Source organism: Zeugodacus cucurbitae, chromosome 4, assembly GCF_028554725.1.
Source record: "Zeugodacus cucurbitae isolate PBARC_wt_2022May chromosome 4, idZeuCucr1.2, whole genome shotgun sequence".
In the NCBI taxonomy this organism is placed as follows: Eukaryota; Metazoa; Arthropoda; class Insecta; order Diptera; family Tephritidae; genus Zeugodacus; species Zeugodacus cucurbitae.
Window position 1 is genome coordinate 25,046,305 of NC_071669.1, and position 20,851 is coordinate 25,067,155.

The 20,851-nt window shown below is 39.8% G+C and overlaps 1 protein-coding gene across 9 annotated transcripts in view; it reads right to left on the reverse strand.

Moving 5' to 3' along the window:
- Nucleotides 1-20,851, reverse strand: part of LOC105215883 (sulfotransferase 1 family member D1) — a 524,336-nt gene that overhangs the window by 151,900 nt on the left and 351,585 nt on the right. The window lies entirely within an intron of this gene.

The window sequence follows — 20,851 nt, forward strand, 5'->3', positions numbered from 1 at the left end:
GTTTTATTCGCTGGACTATGTCTATGTCGTCGAATAACACATACAGCTCATCGTTCCATCGTCTGCGGTATTCGCCGTTGCCAATGTTTAAGGGACCATAAATCTTCCGCAAAACCTTTCTCTCGAAAACTCCTAGTGCCGTCTCATCGGATGTTGACATCGTCCACGCTTCTGCACCGTAAAGTAGGACGGGAATGATGAGGGACTTGTAGAGTTTAGTTTTTGTTCGTCGAGAGAGGACTTTACTTTTCAATTGCCTACTCAGTCCATAGTAGCACCTGTTGGCAAGAGTGATTCTGCGTTGGATTTCAAGGCTGACATTATTATCGGTGTTAATGTTGGTTCCTAGGTATACGAAATTATCTACAACTTCAAAGTTATGACTGTCAACAGTGACGTGGGAGCCAAGACGCGAATGCGCTGACTGTTTGTTTGATGACAGGAGATATTTCGTCTTGTCCTCGTTCACCACCAGACCCATTCGCTTCGCTTCCTTATCCAGGCGGGAAAAAGCAGAACTAACGGCGCGGGTGTTGTTTCCGATGATATCAATATCATCGGCGTACGCCAGGAGCTGTACACTCTTGTAGAAGATTGTACCTTCTCTATTTAGCTCTGCAGCTCGTAGAATTTTTTCCAGCACCAAGTTAAAGAAGTCACACGATAGTGAGTCACCTTGTCTGAAACCTCGTCTGGCATCGAACGGCTCGGAGAGGTCCTTCACGATCCTGACGGAGCTTTTGGTGTTGCTCAACGTCAGCTTACACAGCCGTATTAGTTTTGCGGAGATACCAAATTCAGACATCGCGGCATAAAGGCAGCTCCTTTTCGTGCTGTCGAAAGCAACTTTAAAGTCGACAAAGAGATGGTGTGTGTCGATCCTATTTTCACGGGTCTTCTCCAAAATTTGGCGCATGGTGAATATCTGGTCCGTTGTTGATTTTCCAGGTCTAAAGCCACACTGATAAGGTCCAATCAGTTTGTTGACGGTGGGCTTTAGTCTTTCACACAATACGCTCGACAGAACCTTATACGCGATGTTGAGGAGGCTTATCCCACGGTAATTGGCGCAAATTGTGGGGTCTCCCTTTTTGTGTATTGGGCAGAGTACACTGAGATTCCAATCGTCAGGCATGCTTTCTTCCGACCATATTCTGCAAAGAAGCTGATGCATGCACCTTATCAGCTCTTCGCCGCCGTATTTGAATAGCTCGGCCGGTAATCCATCGGCCCCCGCCACCTTATTGTTCTTCAAGCGGGTAATTGCCATTCGAATTTCTTCACGGTGGGGCAATGGAATATCTGCTCCAACGTCGTCGATTGGGGAATCAGGTTCGCCATCTCCTGGTGTTGAACTTTCACTGCCATTCAGCAGGCTGGAGAAGTGTTCCCTCCACAAACTCAGTATACTCTGGTCATCAATAACTAGATCACCTCTGGGGGTCCTACAGGAGTGTGCTCCGGTCTTGAAACCTTCAGTTAGTCGCCGAATCTTTTCGTAAAATTTTCGAGCATTACCCCTGTCGGCCAGCTTGTCAAGCTCTTCATACTCACGCATTTCGGCCTCTTTCTTTTTTTGTCTGCAAATGCGTCTCGCTTCCCTCTTTAGCTCTCGGTATCTTTCCCATCCCGCTCGTGTTGCGGTCCATCGCAACATTGCGAGGTAGGCAGTCTGCTTTCTCTCCACTGCGAGACGACAATCCTCATCATACCAGCTGTTTTTTTGACTTTTCCGAAAACCAATGGTTTCGGTTGCAGCTGTATGTAAGGAGTTTGATATGCCGTCCCACAGCTCCCTTATACCGAGATGCTGATGAGTGCTCTCAGAGAGCAGGAGTGCAAGTCGAGTAGAAAAACGTTCGGTTGTCGGTTGTGATTGCAGCTTCTCGATGTCGAACCTTCCTTGTGTTTGTTGACGTGTGCGCTTTTCTACACAGAGGCGGGTGCGTATCTTAGCTGCTACAAGATAGTGGTCCGAGTCGATGTTGGGACCACGAAGCGACCGATCTGGTTGCGAGTGATTCGATCCGGGGACAGCCAAGTAGCTTGATGGATTTTCTTATGCTGGAATCTAGTACTACAGACGACCATATTTCGGGACCCGACGAAGTCGATCAGCCTCAGACCGTTTGGTGATGTTTTGTCATGGAGGCTGAATTTTCCGACTGTTGTGCCAAAGACACCTTCTTTACCCACCCTAGCGTTGAAATCGCCAAGAACGATTTTGACATCGTGGCGGGGCAGCGCTCATAGCTACGTTCTAGGCGCTCATAGAAGGTATCTTTGATCACTTCGTCCTTCTCTTCCGTCGGGGCGTGGGCGCAAATCAGTGATATGTTGAAGAACCTCGCTTTGATGCGGATTGTGGCTAGACGTTCATCCACCGGAGTGAATGCCAGGACTCGATGACGGAGTCTCTCTCCCACCACGAATCCCACACCGAATTTGCGCTCCTTTATATGGCCGCTGTAGTAGATGTCACAAGGACCCACCTTCTTCCGTCCTTGTCCCGTCCATCGCATTTCTTGAATTGCGGTGATGTCAGCCTTTACTCTTACGAGGACATCAACCAGCTGGGCAGAGGCACCTTCCCAATTAAGGGTCCGGACATTCCAGGTGCATGCCCTTAATTCGTAGTCCGTTAAACGTTTGCAGTGGTCGTCATCAAAATTGGGGTCTCTCATCCGAGGCTGTTTTTTTCTTTTCATTGGGGGGTGTTTTTATGTGGTGGGTCCCAAACCCTACGCACAACCGCATAAGCGGGTTTCGCCTCCAAACGGATGTCTGTTGGCTACCCAGAGGATACTTGGTCTAAGACCGGAAGTCGTGAGCTGCTTGAGCCACATGTAAAAGAATCGTTCCTGGCCACTCCCAAGTGAATGACAGTTAGAAACTTTCCTCACTTACGTGAACTTCTACATATGACTCCATCCTCATTGGATTATGATAACTAAAATACGATATGAAATGTCTTACATCTATTTTATCTATTTTTCTCGCAAATACCGCATCAATAGTCGTACCTCCTTTTGTCGTAGGATCATTTCTTCTTGTTGTTTTTGTAGAACATTGCTTTAGATTTTTGGTGGTTGACAAACTTACGTGAACGCATATACAAATGTAAGTTTATGTGTTTGTTCAATGACGTACATATGTATGTTTATGCATAATGTTGCTGTTGCGCAACAATTATCGCAACTGTTCCGAACTCGTATAAGGGTATAACTTCAAAAAAATATAAAAATAAAAAATTAACAAGTAAGGAAGGGCTAAGTTCGGGTGTAACCGAACATTTTATACTCTCGCAATTTATTGATGTAATTTTATAAAGACAACACAATTCGACCCATATATTCGGCATAAAGTTCAATAGAATAACGAAAATCATCATAAATAGTATATGGGGACTGAGGTAATTCCTAAACCAATTTCACTCGTTTTCACCACCAAGATACAACGTATCGAAGACTATACGCTCACTTAATTTAATATTACTTATAATTAGGTATATGGGATCTGGGGGAAGTTATGACCCAATTTTTACCATTTCAGGTACAGAGAGAAACTGTTATAAGAAAAAAATTCAGAGGGAATGAATTACATTAAAATAACTGAGGCATTTACCTATATTTTCGGTGAAAAATTAACCTTAGGCACAGAGTTCTTCATGTTTGATATCAGGGGCCTTGAAAAGTCATGATTCGATTTTGACAATTTTTCCACAAGTGATGTCACAGCTCAAATACAGTATTTGTGTAAAGTTTTATTCCGCTAGCTTCATTGGTTCCTTATGAATACATTATAAAGTGAACGAATCAGATGGAATTCAAAATTGGGTTATATGGGAAGTAGACGTAGTTGTGAACCGATTTCGCCCATATTCCACCCGTGTCATCAGGGTGTCAAGAAAGTGTTATGTACCGAATTTCATTGAAATCGGTCGAATAGTTCTTGAGATATGGTTTTTGACCCATAAGTAGGCGACGCCACGCCCATTTTCCATTTTGTAAAAAAATCTCAGTGCAGCTTTCTTCTGCCTTTTCTTATGTAAAATTTGGTGTTTCTGACGTGTTTCGTTAGGGAGTTAACCCACTTTTAGTAATTTTCAACCTAACCTTTGTATGGGAGGTGGGCGTGGTTATTATCCGATTTCTTTCATTTTTGGACTGTATAAGGAAATGGCTAAAAGAAACGACTGCAGAAAGTTTGGCTTATATAGCTTTATTGGTTTGCGAGTTATATACAAAAAACCTATTTGGGGGCGGGGTCACGCCCACTTTTCCAAAAAAATTACATCCAAATGTGCCCCTCCCTAATGGGATCCTATGTTCCAAATTTCATTTTCATAACTTTATTTATGGCTTAGTTATGACACTGTATAGGTTTTCGGTTTCCTCCATTTTGTGGGCGTGGCAGTGGACCGATTTTGCCCATTTTCGAAAGCAACCTCCTCAGGGTGCCAAGGAACATGTGTTCCAAGTTTCATTAAGATATCTTAATTTTTACTCAAGTTATCGCTTGCACGGACAGACGGACAGACGGACGGACAGACATCCGGATTTCAAATCTACTCGTCATCCTGATCATTTATGTATATATAACCCCATATCTAACTCTTATATTTCTTGGTGACACAAACAACCGTTATGTGAACAAAACTATGATACTCTGTGCAACAGGTTGCGAGAGTATAAAAATTTTGGGTTCACCTAATTAATATTATATATAACTTAATATATATCACAGGAATATACCATCAGTGTGCTTATTCATATTATTATCAGAAATTTAAGCGACAAGTTCTGCTAATGCAAAAATAATCTCCCGCTCATTTCCCATGACTCTTTTTTCGACTTGTGCTTGCATTTTGCAAACAATTACTTGACAAACTATATCTATATGGGAATTATGTAAAATCAAATACGTTTTACGTTACGAATAGAATGGCTAGCCAACTTAATGAGCAAAAATGTAAGCATGTTACATTTTCACTCAGATCAGAAATATGTCGGAAAGTTAAAATGAACAATGTGCTAGTACCCCATGCGAATTAAGTAACTTATCTTGGGATTCACTTGGATCGACGGCTCACATGTAAACAGCTTTAAGATCAAAAAAGCAGATCCAATAAATAAAGAAATATTGAAGAAATAAACTAACCTGGATTTAAATTTAAAATGACAAACGCAAGTAATCATAAATTGTTCGTCGAGACGATAAGCTAAGTTTAGTATTTGGACTGATACATCATAAGTTAGTAAAAAAATTATAAAAAAAATAGAAACAATTTGTTGAATATGTCAGACGAGCTATCCATATATTTGCAAAGTTCAGTTGGAGGGCTAGTAAAAAATCCAATGGTAATTTTTAAGTTTTGAATCTGCCACTTTGCCCGTAAAGAGTATATCCCCTGTAAAAATAGACCTAATTAATCTCTCCTCTCATTGTCCTCAAGGAGAGAAGCCTTCATCATCAAAAGTGCATAATCCATCGAAAATAATTACTGATAACCTTAAACGGAAAACTACTCAGGATCCGCCTCCTATTAACTCTGAGTTTGTGGCAAAAAATTTGTTCGTAATACCACAAAGAAAATCAATTTTCGTTTCGCGATTTGCGAAATATAAAGTTTTACATATCGTCGAAATTGAAAACGAAGAAAATCTAACTTTAAATACGAAAGGAATATACCATCTTTTAAGATTGACGTATCTGCTAATAATTTTCAAATGCTACTTGATACATCATTTTAGCCACCCGGTGTTTTCGTGCGCGAATTCGAGCATAAGCAACAAAATCCAACTGTAATTACTCAAATTCCAAAAAAGCCGCGGAATCAAAAAACTAATTATTAATAATTCATTCCAAATTTACAATCAAACTGTAAGGGGTCTCAAAACAAAATTAACAGAATTGCAATTGAATTTAAATGCATACGAATTTGCATTAATAGTGGTTATACTTACATAACGTTATCTTATATACCTCCTCAATCTGACTTATCTGTATACATATATGCAGCATTTTCCTGCTTTGGAAATTAATATCGAAATCAAATCCGATCTTGATTACAATAAACAGGACCATTGTTTTCGTTTCAACTTTGAGAAAGCTAACTTTAAAAAGATTAATCTGGAACTTTCTAAATTGACTTGGCCTGATTATAGTGGTAATATCGAATTTAATGTATCACATTTTAATGAAACTATTTTTAATTTATTTGAAAGGTTTGTTCCGAAATGTTTTGTTTCCCAAAGTAAAAACTCGAATTTGTGGATTTCGTAAAAGCTAAGTAAACTAAAAAATAGAAAAGCTCGTGTTTTTAAGCTTTATAAAAAAACTGGAATGCTTGGTGACTATTTAAAATATTCTAAGTTACGCCGAGAGTTTGTGGACCTTAACAAAAAATGTTATAAACATTACATAAACAAAGTTAACAATTTACAAACATACTTTCCTAAATTGTCGCTACATCAGTTCCTACATCAGTTTTCGAAAGACATCCAAACAGTGAGCAATCAAAGAAATTGAATAAAACCTAAAAGGTTAAATAAAGTTTCATTTTTGCAAAGCTTAGGAAAAGTATTCTGGTTTGTTAAAACTAACTAAATTTTAAGCCAATCGAACAAACTTTCCAAATTACCATACAAACTGGCAGCACTGAAGTCGAATTGTATATACTTGGTCGCACTGAACTCTTCAACCACCGTCTATGTCTAACGTTTTCTGCAACAAATTTAATTTTTATTAAAGTTTTTTATTCAATAAATTCAATACAAAAATACTAACGATTTTGCTTCGCCTGCCCTTTTCAATTTCAAATTTGTGTATAACAATTTTTATAATTTTGACAGTAATTTGTCCTTTGAGCCGTTCACAATAGTAAAATGGTTCTAAAATGAATAAAACAAAACTTGGTAGCACTCAGCAAGCGACTATTGAAATTTTAATGAGGTATTCGCATACTCTCCAGCACGAATTCAACTAGATATCTTTGTTGTTGCTTTCACATGTAAAATTTTTGACAGGCGAGCAGCGCCCAAAGATAGCGAGCAGAGAAGTGACCAATCGATGGCAGCTTTTATAAACTTAAACTATTGAATAACATAATTTATTATACTTTAATGAAAATGGTTATAGTAATATTTCAGAACTTAATTTACAGTTCAATTTTTCAGCAATTTTTAATAACTTTCGGTAAAAGTAATAAATTTTCGATGCATCGATGTCAAAAGCATCGAAATATCGATGCCAACGTATTCAACACATAAAGTGCCATAACTAAGCCATAAATAAAGCTATGGAAATAAAATTTGGTATGAAGGATCGCACTATGAAGGGGCATATTTGGAAACCCCCCGCCCCCAAATAGGTTTTTTGTATATATCTCGGAAACCAATAGAGCTATATAAACCAAACTTTCTGCTGTCGTTTTAGCCACTTCTTAATACAGTCCAAAAATGAAAATGAAATCGGATAATAACCACGCCCACCTCCCATACAAAGGTTAGGTTAAAAATTACTAAAAGTGGGTTAACTCACTAAGGAAAAACGTCAGAAACACTAAATTTCACAAAAGAAATGGCAGATGGAAGCTGCACTCAGATTTTTTTACAAAATGGAAAATGGGCGTGGCGTCGCCCACTTATGGGTCAAAAACCATATCTCAGGAACTACTCGACTGATTTCAATGAAACTTGGTTTATAATAGTTTCCTTACACCCCAATAATATGTTGTGAAAATAGGCCAAATAGCTTCACAACCACGCCTACTTCCTATATACCAGAACTTTGAAGACGATCTGAATCGTTTACTTTCTTCTTCTTCTTCTTAACTGGCGTAGAAACCGCTTACGCGGTTATAGCCGAGTCCACAACAGTGCGCCACGCATCTCTCCTTTTGGCGGTTTGGCGCCAATTGGTAATACCAAGTGAAGACAGGTCCTTCTCCACCTGGTCCTTCCACCGGAGTGGAAGTCTCCCTCTTCCTCGGCTTTCACCAGCGGGTACTGCATCGAAAACTTTCAGAGCTGGGGCACTTTCATCCATTCGAACAACATGACCCAGCCAGCGTAGCCGCTGTCTTTTTATTCGCTGGACTATGTCTATGTCGTCGAACAACACATACAGCTCATCATTCCATCTTCTGCGGTATTCGCCGTTGCCAATGTTTAAGGGACCGTAAATCTTCCGCAAAACCTTTCTCTCGAAAACTCCTAGTGCCGTCTCATCGGATGTTGACACCGTCCACGCTTCTGCACCATAAAGTAGGACGGGAATGATGAGGGACTTGTAGAGTTTAGTTTTTGTTCGTCGAGAGAGGACTTTACTTTTCAATTGCCTACTCAGTCCATAGTAGCACCTGTTGGCAAGAGTGATTCTGCGTTGGATTTCAAGGCTGACATTATTATCGGTGTTAATGTTGGTTCCTAGGTATACGAAATTATCTACAACTTCAAAGTTATGACTGTCAACAGTGACGTGGGAGCCAAGACGCGAATGCGCTGACTGTTTGTTTGATGACAGGAGATATTTCGTCTTGTCCTCGTTCACCACCAGACCCATTCGCTTCGCTTCCTTATCCAGGCGGGAAAAAGCAGAACTAACGGCGCGGGTGTTGTTTCCGATGATATCAATATCATCGGCGTACGCCAGGAGCTGTACACTCTTGTAGAAGATTGTACCTTCTCTATTTAGCTCTGCAGCTCTTATAATTTTCTCCAGCATCAAGTTAAAGAAGTCGCACGATAGCGAGTCACCTTGTCTGAAACCTCGTTTGGTATCGAACGGCTCGGAGAGGTCCTTCCCGATCCTGACGGAGCTTTTGGTGTTGCTCAACGTCAACTTACACAGCCGTATTAGTTTTGCGGGGATACCAAATTCAGACATCGCGGCATAAAGGCAGCTCCTTTTCGTGCTGTCGAAAGCAGCTTTAAAGTCGACAAATAGATGGTGTGTGTCGATCCTTTTTTCACGGGTCTTCTCCAAGATTTGGCCCATGGTGAATATCTGGTCAGTTGTTGATTTTCCAGGTCTAAAGCCACACTGATAAGGTCCAATCAGTTTGTTGACGGTGGGCTTTAGTCTTTCACACAGTACGCTCGATAGAACCTTATAAGCGATGTTAAGGAGGCTTATCCCACGATAGTTGGCGCAGATTGTGGGGTCTCCCTTTTTGTGGATTGGGCAGAGTACACTGAGATTCCAATCGTCGGGCATGCTTTCTTCCGACCATATTTCGCAAAGAAGCTGATGCATGCACCTTATCAGCTCTTCGCCGCCGTATTTGAATAGCTCGGCCGGCAATCCATCGGCCCCCGCCGCCTTGTTGTTCTTCAAGCGGGTAATTGCTATTCTAATTTCTTCACGGTCGGGCAATGGAACATCTGTTCCATCGTCGTCGATTGGGGAATCGGGTTCGCCATCTCCTGGTGTTGTACTTTCACTGCCATTCAGCAGGCTGGAGAAGTGTTCCCTCCACAAACACAGTATACTCTGGTCATCAACCACTAGATCACCGCTGGGGGTCCTACAGGAGTGTGCTCCGGTCTTGAAACCTTCAGTTAGTCGCCGGATCTTTTCGTAAAATTTTCGAGCATTACCCCTGTCGGCCAGCTTGTCAAGCTCTTCATACTCACGCATTTCTGCCTCTTTCTTTCTTTTTCTGCAAATGCGTCTCGCTTCCCTCTTCAGCTCTCGGTATCTTTCCCATCCCGCTCGTGTTGCGGTCGATCGCAACATTGCGAGGTAGGCAGTCTGTTTTCTCTCCACTGCGAGACGACAATCCTCATCATACCAGCTGTTTTTTTGGCTTTTCCGAAAGCCAATGGTTTCGGTTGCAGCTGTACGTAAGGAGTTTGATATGCCGTCCCACAGCTCCCTTATACCGAGATGCTGATGAGTGCTCTCAGAGAGCAGGAGTGCAAGTCGAGTAGAAAATCGTTCGGCTGTCGGTTGTGATTGCAGCTTCTCGATGTCGAACCTTCCTTGTGTTTGTTGACGTGTGCGCTTTTCTACACAGAGGCGGGTGCGTATCTTAGCTGCTACAAGATAGTGGTCCGAGTCGATGTTGGGACCACGAAGCGTACGCACATCAAAAACACTGGAGACATGTCGTCCATCTATCACAACATGATCGATCTGGTTGCGAGTGATTCGATCCGGGGACAGCCAAGTAGCTTGATGGATTTTCTTATGCTGGAATCTAGTGCTACAGATGACCATATTTCGGGCCCCGGCGAAGTCGATCAGCCTCAGACCGTTTGGTGTGTTTCGTCATGGAGGCTGAATTTTCCGACTGTTGTACAGATGACCATATTTCGGGCCCCGGCGAAGTCGATCAGCCTCAGACCGTTTGGATGTTTCGTCATGGAGGCTGAATTTTCCGACTGTTGTGCCAAAGACACCTTCTTTACCCACCCTAGCGTTGAAATCGCCAAGCACGATTTTGACATCGTGGCGGGGGCAGCGCTCATAGGTACGTTCTAGGCGCTCATAGAAGGTATCTTTGGTCACATCGTCCTTCTCTTCCGTCGGGGCGTGGGCGCAAATCAGCGATATGTTGAAGAACCTCGCTTTGATGCGGATTGTGGCTAGACGTTCATCCACCGGAGTGAATGCCAGGACTCGACGACGGAGTCTCTCTCCCACCACGAATCCCACACCGAATTTGCGCTCCTTTATATGGCCGCTGTAGTAGATGTCACAAGGACCCACCTTCTTCCGTCCTTGTCCCGTCCATCGCATTTCTTGGATTGCGGTGATGTCAGCCTTTACTCTTACGAGGACATCAACCAGCTGGGCAGAGGCACCTTAAGGGTCCGGACATTCCAGGTGCATGCCCTTAAATCATAGTCCTTTATACGTTTGCCGTGGTCGTCATCAAAAGGGGGGTTTCTCATCCGAGGCCTGTGTTTCTTATTCACTGGTTATTCGTTTTTATGTGGTGGGTCCCAAGCCCTACGCACAACCGCATAAGCGGGGTTCGCCTTCTCACTTTAGCTCGCTTCCAGACGGATGTCTGTTGGCTACCCAGAGGATACTTGGTCTAAGACCGGAAGTTGTGAGCTGCTTGAGCCACATGTAAAAGAATCGTTCCTGGCCACTCCCAAGTGAATGGCAGTCAGAAACTTTCCTCACTTACGTGAACTTCTACATATGACTCCATCGTTTACTTTACAATATATAAAGTAAGCACTAGTGAAGATATCGGTGCAGAACTTTGCACAAATACTATGTTTATAGTGTGGCAGCACCATTCTAAAAATCGCCGAAATCGGACCATAGGTTTTTAAGGCCCCATATATCGAACACGAGGACCTCGGTGCTTCTAACCTAATATTATGGTTTCCAATTTTCAATGGACTTTATACAATATATATGACGAATATGTGGGTCAAATTGTGTATTATATAATATAAATAAAGTTAAATAAATAAATTGCGAGAGTATAAAATGTTCGGTTACATCCGAACTTAGCCCTTCCTTACTTGTTTCTTTAACGGTTGTCAAATACTTTTGTCCTAAAAAATTATTATAAGAAAAGGAATAAATAAATTGTTTCATTTCTTAACAAAATTAAAATCAAAGAAGTTCCTTTTCCTCTGTGTTTCTTTTCCGCTATTTATTTCAGTATTTTTTTACTTACTATGTCAATAACTTCTGATTTTGTAATCGATTGTGTATGTATAGATGGATTATCTGCAATTCCAACTTTTCTTAAGTATAAAATTAATTTGTATTTTAAATAATTAAATTAAATACTATTTAAGTACTACATCACAGTTGGACTCTCCCACCTAAATTGAATATGCTGATCTAAAAATTGAAGTACCGAGAAGCACCATAACTTCGGAAAATATGGATCATTAATACCAACTCCAAACTCCCTTAAAACTTGGTAATTGGTTGGTAAACACGTCTATTGTTTAATTCAAAAAATAATATATAGTATATTTAGTTCTTCTTCATTTTAATTAAAATCTTGAGCTTTGCGTTATGGTCTAAATATACCGGTTCTTATATATTTGAAATAAGCGTTTTACTCTTGGAATCAGAATGACAAGATTTTGCAAGAAAGTACAATAGAGTGGACACCCTCCAGTCATCTTCAAAGAGACTATCTCTTTGTTCAGTTCTGAGTTTCCCCATAAAGTGTGCCTCGCGTTGGCATCACCCCCTATTGAGACATCTTCCTTTTTGTTTTCCTCGATAAGTCTTTCGATTGATGCAGGGAGTGCATCCGTGCCATGAGCCATATATGCTGAGACCAAAAAGAAATGTTTAACCTCTTGCTCCACCTTTACCACCGTGGTATCTGCTGTAATTTGGATAAAGGAATGGATTTATATTTTTATAATACTTTTATAAGAATGCATGCCCTTGGATTACCTTCGTTACGTAAGTATATAATTGCTACTGTGTAGCCCTTTGATGGTGTCTCCATTAATACAGGGCTCCTGTATAAGGCTGATGTCGGTGCCCCTCTGATTTTTGAGGGTTATAAGATTCGCTGCACCTGCAGGTTTATTTGCATACATCTAAAACAATTGTTCGTTTGTGCTCTCTTTGATGTCCACGTTCCTTAGCAACTGGCTGGAGCTGATTTTGTTGTCAGTTTTCGTAAGAGCCTCTAGGGACTCATCGGATATGGACACTAGTATTGGTCTGCTGGCTTTATTTGGTTTCTCCTCCTTTATCAGCTGCCACTCATCTATGCCTAGTGTAGACTTATTTTACGGTTTGATGCACCTGAGGAGTTTTTTGCCTGATTTCTACAATTTCCTTATGATCTTTGGCTACCTTTCCTAGTACAAAGACTGCCCTCTGCTACCGGGTGTTCCTCAGTTGATTTTGGGACTTGTTCAGTTTCTTACGTTGGTTGTCTCCTTTAGCTGCTAATGCACTTTGGTTGGTGCTCATGGCAGCTTTGGAGGTGAAAGCTTCCACATCTGATTTGAGTGTTTCTGCTACTGTCACTACCGCCGTACTATGCGTAATACATCCGGTTAGTTTTTGAACTAAGCCCTTCCTTTCTTGTTGAATTTAATATACACTGTAAAACAACAACCATTCGCTTTAACAATCCAATAACTACTCAACAGGCTCTAAGTGTTGCGTTAGCGAACGGTACAAAAATTTGAGAAAGTTATTTGTAATAGATTGACAGAATAATCCGCACCCTAACCCGATCAGATACCGCTGATCTTTGCAAAATAGTTATAAGCGATATTTTCTCAAATTATTATTAGATTTTCGAAAACTGCTGGGAAAAGCAGTAGGATCTTCTCACTCCAATAACAACCGGATTCAATACTCGATGCACTTGTAGTTGAGCAGCTCGATGAGCGTTCGGGCTCTCGCAAACACTTCCTCACACTCCTTTCACAGACTTCACAGCCTTTTGGCACATAGACCATTTTATTTTCTCGTTCTCCCTCCATGAGGTAATAAAAATTATAACTGCCACATTTTGCAGATCACATACGCCGGCTGTCATAAAAACCGTTTAGTGCAAATGAATAACATAAATAAGGAAACAACAAAGGCAACAGCATGCCAAAACAATAATGCCAATGAGCAAAAAGTTTATGAGAAAGTAAACAAATGAACGAATTTCACACATTAATATGCGGACAATGACTGCACAGTGCATGCATACACACACATGTGTGTACGGTGAAATTGACAATACATCGTCTTTAAAGTGGAAGTGGCCATAAAACAAAACGCCAGCAAACAATGGACAAATGATGGTCATGATTATGGGCAGTATAATTCTCGTAAATATCCTGCAAAAATACAATTCATACATATACATATGTATGTACATAAGACTGAGTATGTGAAGATCCATCAGTACTGGAGAGAATTGAGGATTGGTTGTATGGAAGAATTAACATAACTTGAAAATGTTTGGATATTTTATTGAAAATAACATACTAAACTAATTTGTAAAACATAAAAATCAAAATGAATAACACAAGATATCTTTTCAAAATTTATTTAACGCATTAGAAAGTGGCTGACGGCTAAGGCATTCCGATAGCAGTTATTCTCACCATCTGATGACGCACGTAACGCAGAGTGCACTTCGATTCTTGAATGCTTCTCCTTCGATAACAGCCGTCAAAAATTGGAATTCGCCAATTTCAACGTTGCGCATAACCAAGTCCAGGGGCTCCGAAAAATGCTACCATGAAGGATATTGTACAAGAAAGCTGAGGCAGTAAGCACCTCAAAAAACTATATAGTAAGTCATATCCATATCGAAACATTGGACATGAGAAAGCTGCCTACCAGATAGATGCTGTGTTTGTCCACACCGGACAACAAACGCTATCGAAAGGCGTAGTCTTCACCGGTGGCCCTACTCCGAGAAAGGCGTCTTCGAAATGAAATTGGTCGAATTAGGTTCCGAACTGTTGTCCCTTCCAAAATAACCTCCAGTTTCCAAAGAAATTTCTTTTTGTTTCCAAATTTAAAAAAAGTCTCTCTTCGGATAGTGCAAATCTTCAAAAATATAATTTTTAAGACGAGTTAAGGAGGTTGGAGCATTCCTTGGTCAACTTATGTATGGGACTGCCTTCGTATAAAAAATATGGTTCGGAAGTATATACCTCCGATTATAAGAAATCCTTCAGAAACTGTGGCGAATCAATATTTATATCATTGGTTTATGTCATTTTATAGAGAGAAGTGTATAAAGATTTAAAGTCCTTTAACAACAACTTGCTTGGAACACTACCGATTGCAACTATTCGCATATGCAAATACCTTGGAAAAGACACAGAGGAAATATCGTTTCGGCACTCCCAAATAATTTCATTAATTTCCAATGTTCAAAGGTCCATAAATCTTTCGCAAAACCATTAACGCGAAAACTCCTAGTATCGTCTCATCGGATGTTGACATGGTCCATGATTCTGCATTATGAAGTAGGACAGGAAAGATGAGCGACTACTAGAGTTTGATTTTTGTTTGCTTTACTTTACTTTTCAGTTGCCTACTTAGTCCAAAGTAGCACGTGTTGGTAAGAGTGATTCTGCATTGGATTTAAAGGCTGGCATTGTTATTGCTGTTAATGCTGATTCCAAGATACACGAAATTATCTACAACTTCAACAGTGGATGTAGGAACCAAGACGCAAATGCGCTGACTGTGTGTTTGATGACAGGAGATATTTCGTCTTGTGCTCATTCACCACCAGACCCATTCTCATCACTTTTTTACCTAATCTGAAAAAGGCAGACCCATATGATTACCTATTATATTTATGAGCAATTCCGTCACAGCCGTCAAGCTTTAACAAATTTTATTACCCATTTCCATAGCAATTGTATTATTACAGCAATTATTACTGTGTTGCTTCTATTTGCTTTTGTTTCTTTTTTCATTCGTTCATTATTTTTATTTTCACATAACGGAACCTGCGTCCGGTTTCTGTGTAATGTTACCGTTTATTACAAATATTTGGACCACAATTGCATTTCACGTAGCCATGTGTGCGCTCGGTGGCAGCACGTGAACTCGGATTAAGGGCTTTGGATCATTTTAATGAAGTAAATTACTGCTTTTTGAATGAGAATTTCGCTAGAACAGGAAACATGTGTAACTAATGTGTCCACAGTTAGAATTTTTAATTAATTTTATCTTTCCAACACATACATATACATACATACGAGTACATAAGTATAGATAAAGAATAGTTGGTGAAGAGCGAGACTTCCGAAAATTGCTCGTATTAAAAATTTGTAAATTAGCGCTTGCACTAAATGAGGGCATCTCTATTTTATTTTCTACTCTTGTTCACAAACTTTAATCCAGCTCATATCCTTGCATAATGTGGCACACTTTTTGCGCAAAGTGCCACAAGATATCCGATAGCAGCACCGCTACTTCACCCCTAATCGTGTATCGTTTGCTTTAAATCCTATTAAAAACTTTCTAGCATCAACATGCCCCGCGCCGCACTGCAAGAGCATAATTAACTAACTACTTCCAGTAAAATTGCAACCCTGTATGGTCAGCATTATAAAGTTTTAATTTTAATTTCTGCATTTTACCCACTACCAAAGATGCCGCATTTTTTCCTTTATGCTTCAAACTTGATGCCACTGTTCCTTGCCTTTGTAGCGCAACTCGACAGTTTTAAAACTGTAATGACGATGATGATGAGCTTGGTCTTCTCGGTTCCCGCTTCACGAAGTTTGGAAATGAAGTATTGTAAACGAAGAGATTTATTAGCGAAATATTAGAAGCTTACAAACATAGTTGTGTTAATAAATAAAGTTTTCGAATATTCGTCGATCTATGTATATAGGTCAACACAACACAAGCGACTTAGTGTTACCATATTGGAGGATTGCGATACAGAATTAATTTTTGTGATAAGATCACTAGAAAGAACATTCTTTGGCATTTATTTTTATACTCTCGCAACCTGTTGCACAGAGTATTATCGTTTTGTTCACCTAACGGTTGTTTGTGTCACCAAGAAATATAAGAGTTAGATTTGGGGTTATATATACATAAATGATCAGGATGACGAGTGGATTTGAAATCCGGATGTCTGTCCGTCCATCTGTCCGTTTGTCCGTCTGTCCGTCAGTCCGTCTGTCCGTGCAAGCGATAACTTGAGTAAAAATTAAGATATCTTAATGAAACTTGGAACACATGTTGCTTGGCACCCTGAGGAGATTGCTTTCGAAAATGGGCAAAATCGGTCCACTGCCACGCCCACAAAATGGTGGAAACCGAAAACCTATACAGTGTCATAACTAAGCCATAAATAAAGTTATGAAAATGAAATTTGGAACATAGGATACCATTAGGGAGGGGCACATTTGGATGGAAAAGTGGGCGTGACACCGCCCCCAAATAGGTTTTTTGTATATAACTCGCAAACCAATAAAGCTATATAAACCAAACTTTCTGCAGTCGTTTATTTTAGCCATTTCCTTATAGTCCAAAAATGAAAGAAATCGGATAATAACCACGCCCACCTCCCATACAAAGGTTAAGTTGAAAATTACTAAAAGTGGGTTAACTCAATAACGAAAAACGTCAGAAACACCAAATTTTACATAAGAAATAGCAGAAGGAAGCTGCACTGAGATTTTTTACAAAATGGCAAATGGTCGTGGCGTCGCCCACTTATGGGTCAAAAACCATATCTCAAGAACTACTCAACAGATTTCAATGAAACTCGGTATATAACACTTTCTTGACACCCTGATGACACGGATGGAATATGGACGAAATCGGCACACAACTACATCTACTTCCCACATAACTCAATTTTGAATTCTTTTGATTTGTTCACTTTATAATACATATATACATTAGGAACAAATGAAGATAGCGGAATAAAACATTACATATATAGTGTATTTGAGCTGTGACATCACTTGTGGAAAAATTGTCAAAATCGAACCCTGACTTTTCCAGGCCCCTGATATCGAACATGAAGAACCAGTGCCTAAGGGTAATTTTTCACCGAAAATATAGGTAAATCCCTCAGATATGTTAATGTAATTCATTCCCTCTGAATTTTTTTCTTATATCAGTTTCTCTCTGTACCTGAAATGGTAAAAATCGGGTCATAACTTCCCCCAGATCCGATATACCTAATTATAAGTAATATTAAATTAAGTGATCGTATGGTCTTCGATACATTGTATCTTGGTGGTGAAAACGAGTGAAATCGGTTTAGGAATTACCTCAGTCTCCATATACTATTTATGATGATATTCGTTATTCTATTGAACTTTATACCGAATATATGGGTCGAATTGTGTTATCTTTATAAAATTACATTAATAAATTGCGAGAGTATAAAATGTTCGGTTACACCCGAACTTAGCCCTTCCTTACTTGTTTAAAGATTATTTCATTCAAATGTTGGCCACGGCTACGTCTCAGATGGTCCATCCGTTGAGCATAACTTTCGATGGCTCGTTCGACACGCGTGATGTTTTGATCCAAGGTCTGAATCGAAGCGGGATTGTCCGCATATACTTTAGGTTTTACATATCCCCACAGCAAAAAGTCTTGGACCGATCATTCCACCAGCCCACAAACCTTTAGACCATTGTTTTTTTCTGAATGAAATGGCAGCTCTTGAATCTCTTCAGGTTGTTTACATACCCATTGAGCCAGAAATGGTTCTCATCGCTGAAGCAATTTTGGCTCGAACACGCCATTGGGAGCCCATAGAGCGAAGGGATGTCGCTTGAGAAGGTCGAGTGGCTTCAGTTCTTGCATAAGCTGTATTTTGTACGCTTCCAATTTAAGGTATCGACGTATAATTGCGCCACGTCGTCCCATACGCCAGTCCAAGTTGCTGTGAACACCGCCGCATCGACTCTCCCAATGCGACTCTCCGAATACACTCTCAGATACGTCTGCTATATTTTCTAATTTTGACGAGCTCTCACGCTGGAATAAGTTGAACATCCCCTTATCCCTGGCTTAATACATCAAATTATTCCATAATAAGACGTCACATTGTCTGACCTCAAAAGAATCAGCGGAATCTGTATATCACTCTAACGTTATCAAACTAGGAACGTTTATCTTCTTGTGATCCGTCATAGAGGTCTGATCTTCGCGTGAGCTCGGTGATCACTGAGCCACAAGCTGCACTTACGCCGTTGCGAGATCCTTAAGACTTAGCCTTCGCTAAATTGAGATTGTAATATCTTGAATACCATGCTTTCCGTCCTCTTCGGTGTGCGAATGTAAGATTTCACAACGTCAATCAGTGTTTCGTCATTTAAGGACAGGACATATCTAGTCCAAGGGTTTCAAATTTATTAAAATTACCCAAATAAAGCGGTCACTACTATTCCATCGTCTTAAGTTTTCACCCAATCAGCTAATTCACGTTGTCCAGGGTTCGCAAATATAGCCATAACATGGTCCATCCATTGTACCAATAATTCATATAACATTTCCGGGGTTGATCAGACCGCGATTTCTACTTTTTACAATACAAAGGAGTAGGGGTAAGTAAATGATACGCAAGCGAAATAAGTTTGGTAAATAGTACATACTCGTATCATCAAAAATCGAAAAGAAACTGTAATAAAGAAATGGAATGATATGAGTCTCATTCCTTTTCAACTGTAAGAAAAAATTTCACTCCAAAGAAACTTCATTTATTTGCCCCAACCAATTCGTTTCCTTTGTATTTGTAATGTTTTACTCTGCTACCACCGTTATTCACCTTTATTACGCCATCGTGTAACATTTTCACGGATTAAATACTGGCTTTTCACTTCAATTTCGTGTCAATACTGCCAAATACTCATTCACTTCATACTTCATTTGGAAAGCAGCACACAGGCGCGGGAGGGATGCGATGCAGCTACTCCATTTTTAACGGTCACTTTTTTTATTTTACGTCATTTTTTTGTGGCGCCTGCACTTAAAACCTGTTCACTTAATAGTTCAGCGCTTCCCACCCCGCCAGCAGCCCATAGGGCTTTCTTTGTCGCCACACGCCCGCTCCTTTTGTTCTTAACTAACTCCATTGGTGCCTTTGAAGTGTAGCCTCAATGTCAATTCGCTAATTGACAGAAGAATGTTACAAAGTGAACAGGAAACATGTAAGTGAGGACCAAGTTCTGATGCAGCCGATTCAATTACATACATGAAGAATGTTGCACTTTAAATATGTACCTTTATGGACATTGACAAATATTATTTTGACAGTGACAGCAAAAAAACTTGGAAAGCTCGCTTAGGTTTTTAAACATTTGGTAGTAATCCGTGGAGGTCCGATGTTACGCGATTAATCCCTTCGATATAATTTCACGCTTCGTGAATAAGGTGAACATGGGTCAATAATAGCTCTACACCTTTGGCAGTCATGAAAATACAGTTAAATGAATAAAGTTATGACAACTTTGAACTAAAAATTGTGTTGGGGTATAATAACCGTAACACTCCGTGAATGTTCGCGTGTAGAAATAAATGAGAGCAGTAAAATATGGAGCTTCGGGTACAAAAAACACAGCAGCGAAGTGCAGGGCAAGAGCAACAAAAACATTGACCATCATTACTTCATTGCTGTAATTGAAGTGCTTCGTGTGAATTTCATTGGTGGATAAAGTCACGTGTCGATTTTATTACTTCCCAACGATTCATTGTCGCATTTCACACATGGTTCACACAGTTCCCGTCACTTAAAAACCTTTTGTAAAGCATTTTTGTTTTTTTGTTTTAATTTTTTTTTAATAGGACCGTTTTTTTTAAACACACCTACTGGTTAAAACATTTTTTGGATTTGCAACGTAAGAAATTCACTTCATAAAGTTATAATGGCATCTGCTTGAGTCGTACTTCTTTGTTTCCTGTGTACTGCTTGATAACACAATCTAATTAAACTACAATCAATTAACCTAGAATCTGTTAGCTAAAATAAATATTCTTTTAAATTCAGGTCTCACATTAATGTGAATATCCAAGAAATAATTTCAGAACCGTAAAATTTTAAGATTTGTAGCTCCGTACCTAACGTACTCATATGTATTTGATGTAATCATCATCTGGGCCGTCCTGATCGTTTGGATATATATCACACTTTATCTGTCTGAAGTGATAAACTTTATATCAAATTGCTTTATTGTTGCAAACTATCGTCAAATAAACTTTCACATTCACATTAAATTATATTATAATTGAAAACTTTAAAACTATTGTAAATATTTTGTTGTCATCTATTTCTGAAACTTTGCACTAGGTATCGATAGATGTCGCTGTGATTCAGTGCTCTGTCGGTTAGTAGCCGAGTGCTACAGTCTCTACCGGCATTTTGAGTTCGCCGACAGACTGTGCTAATTTGCAA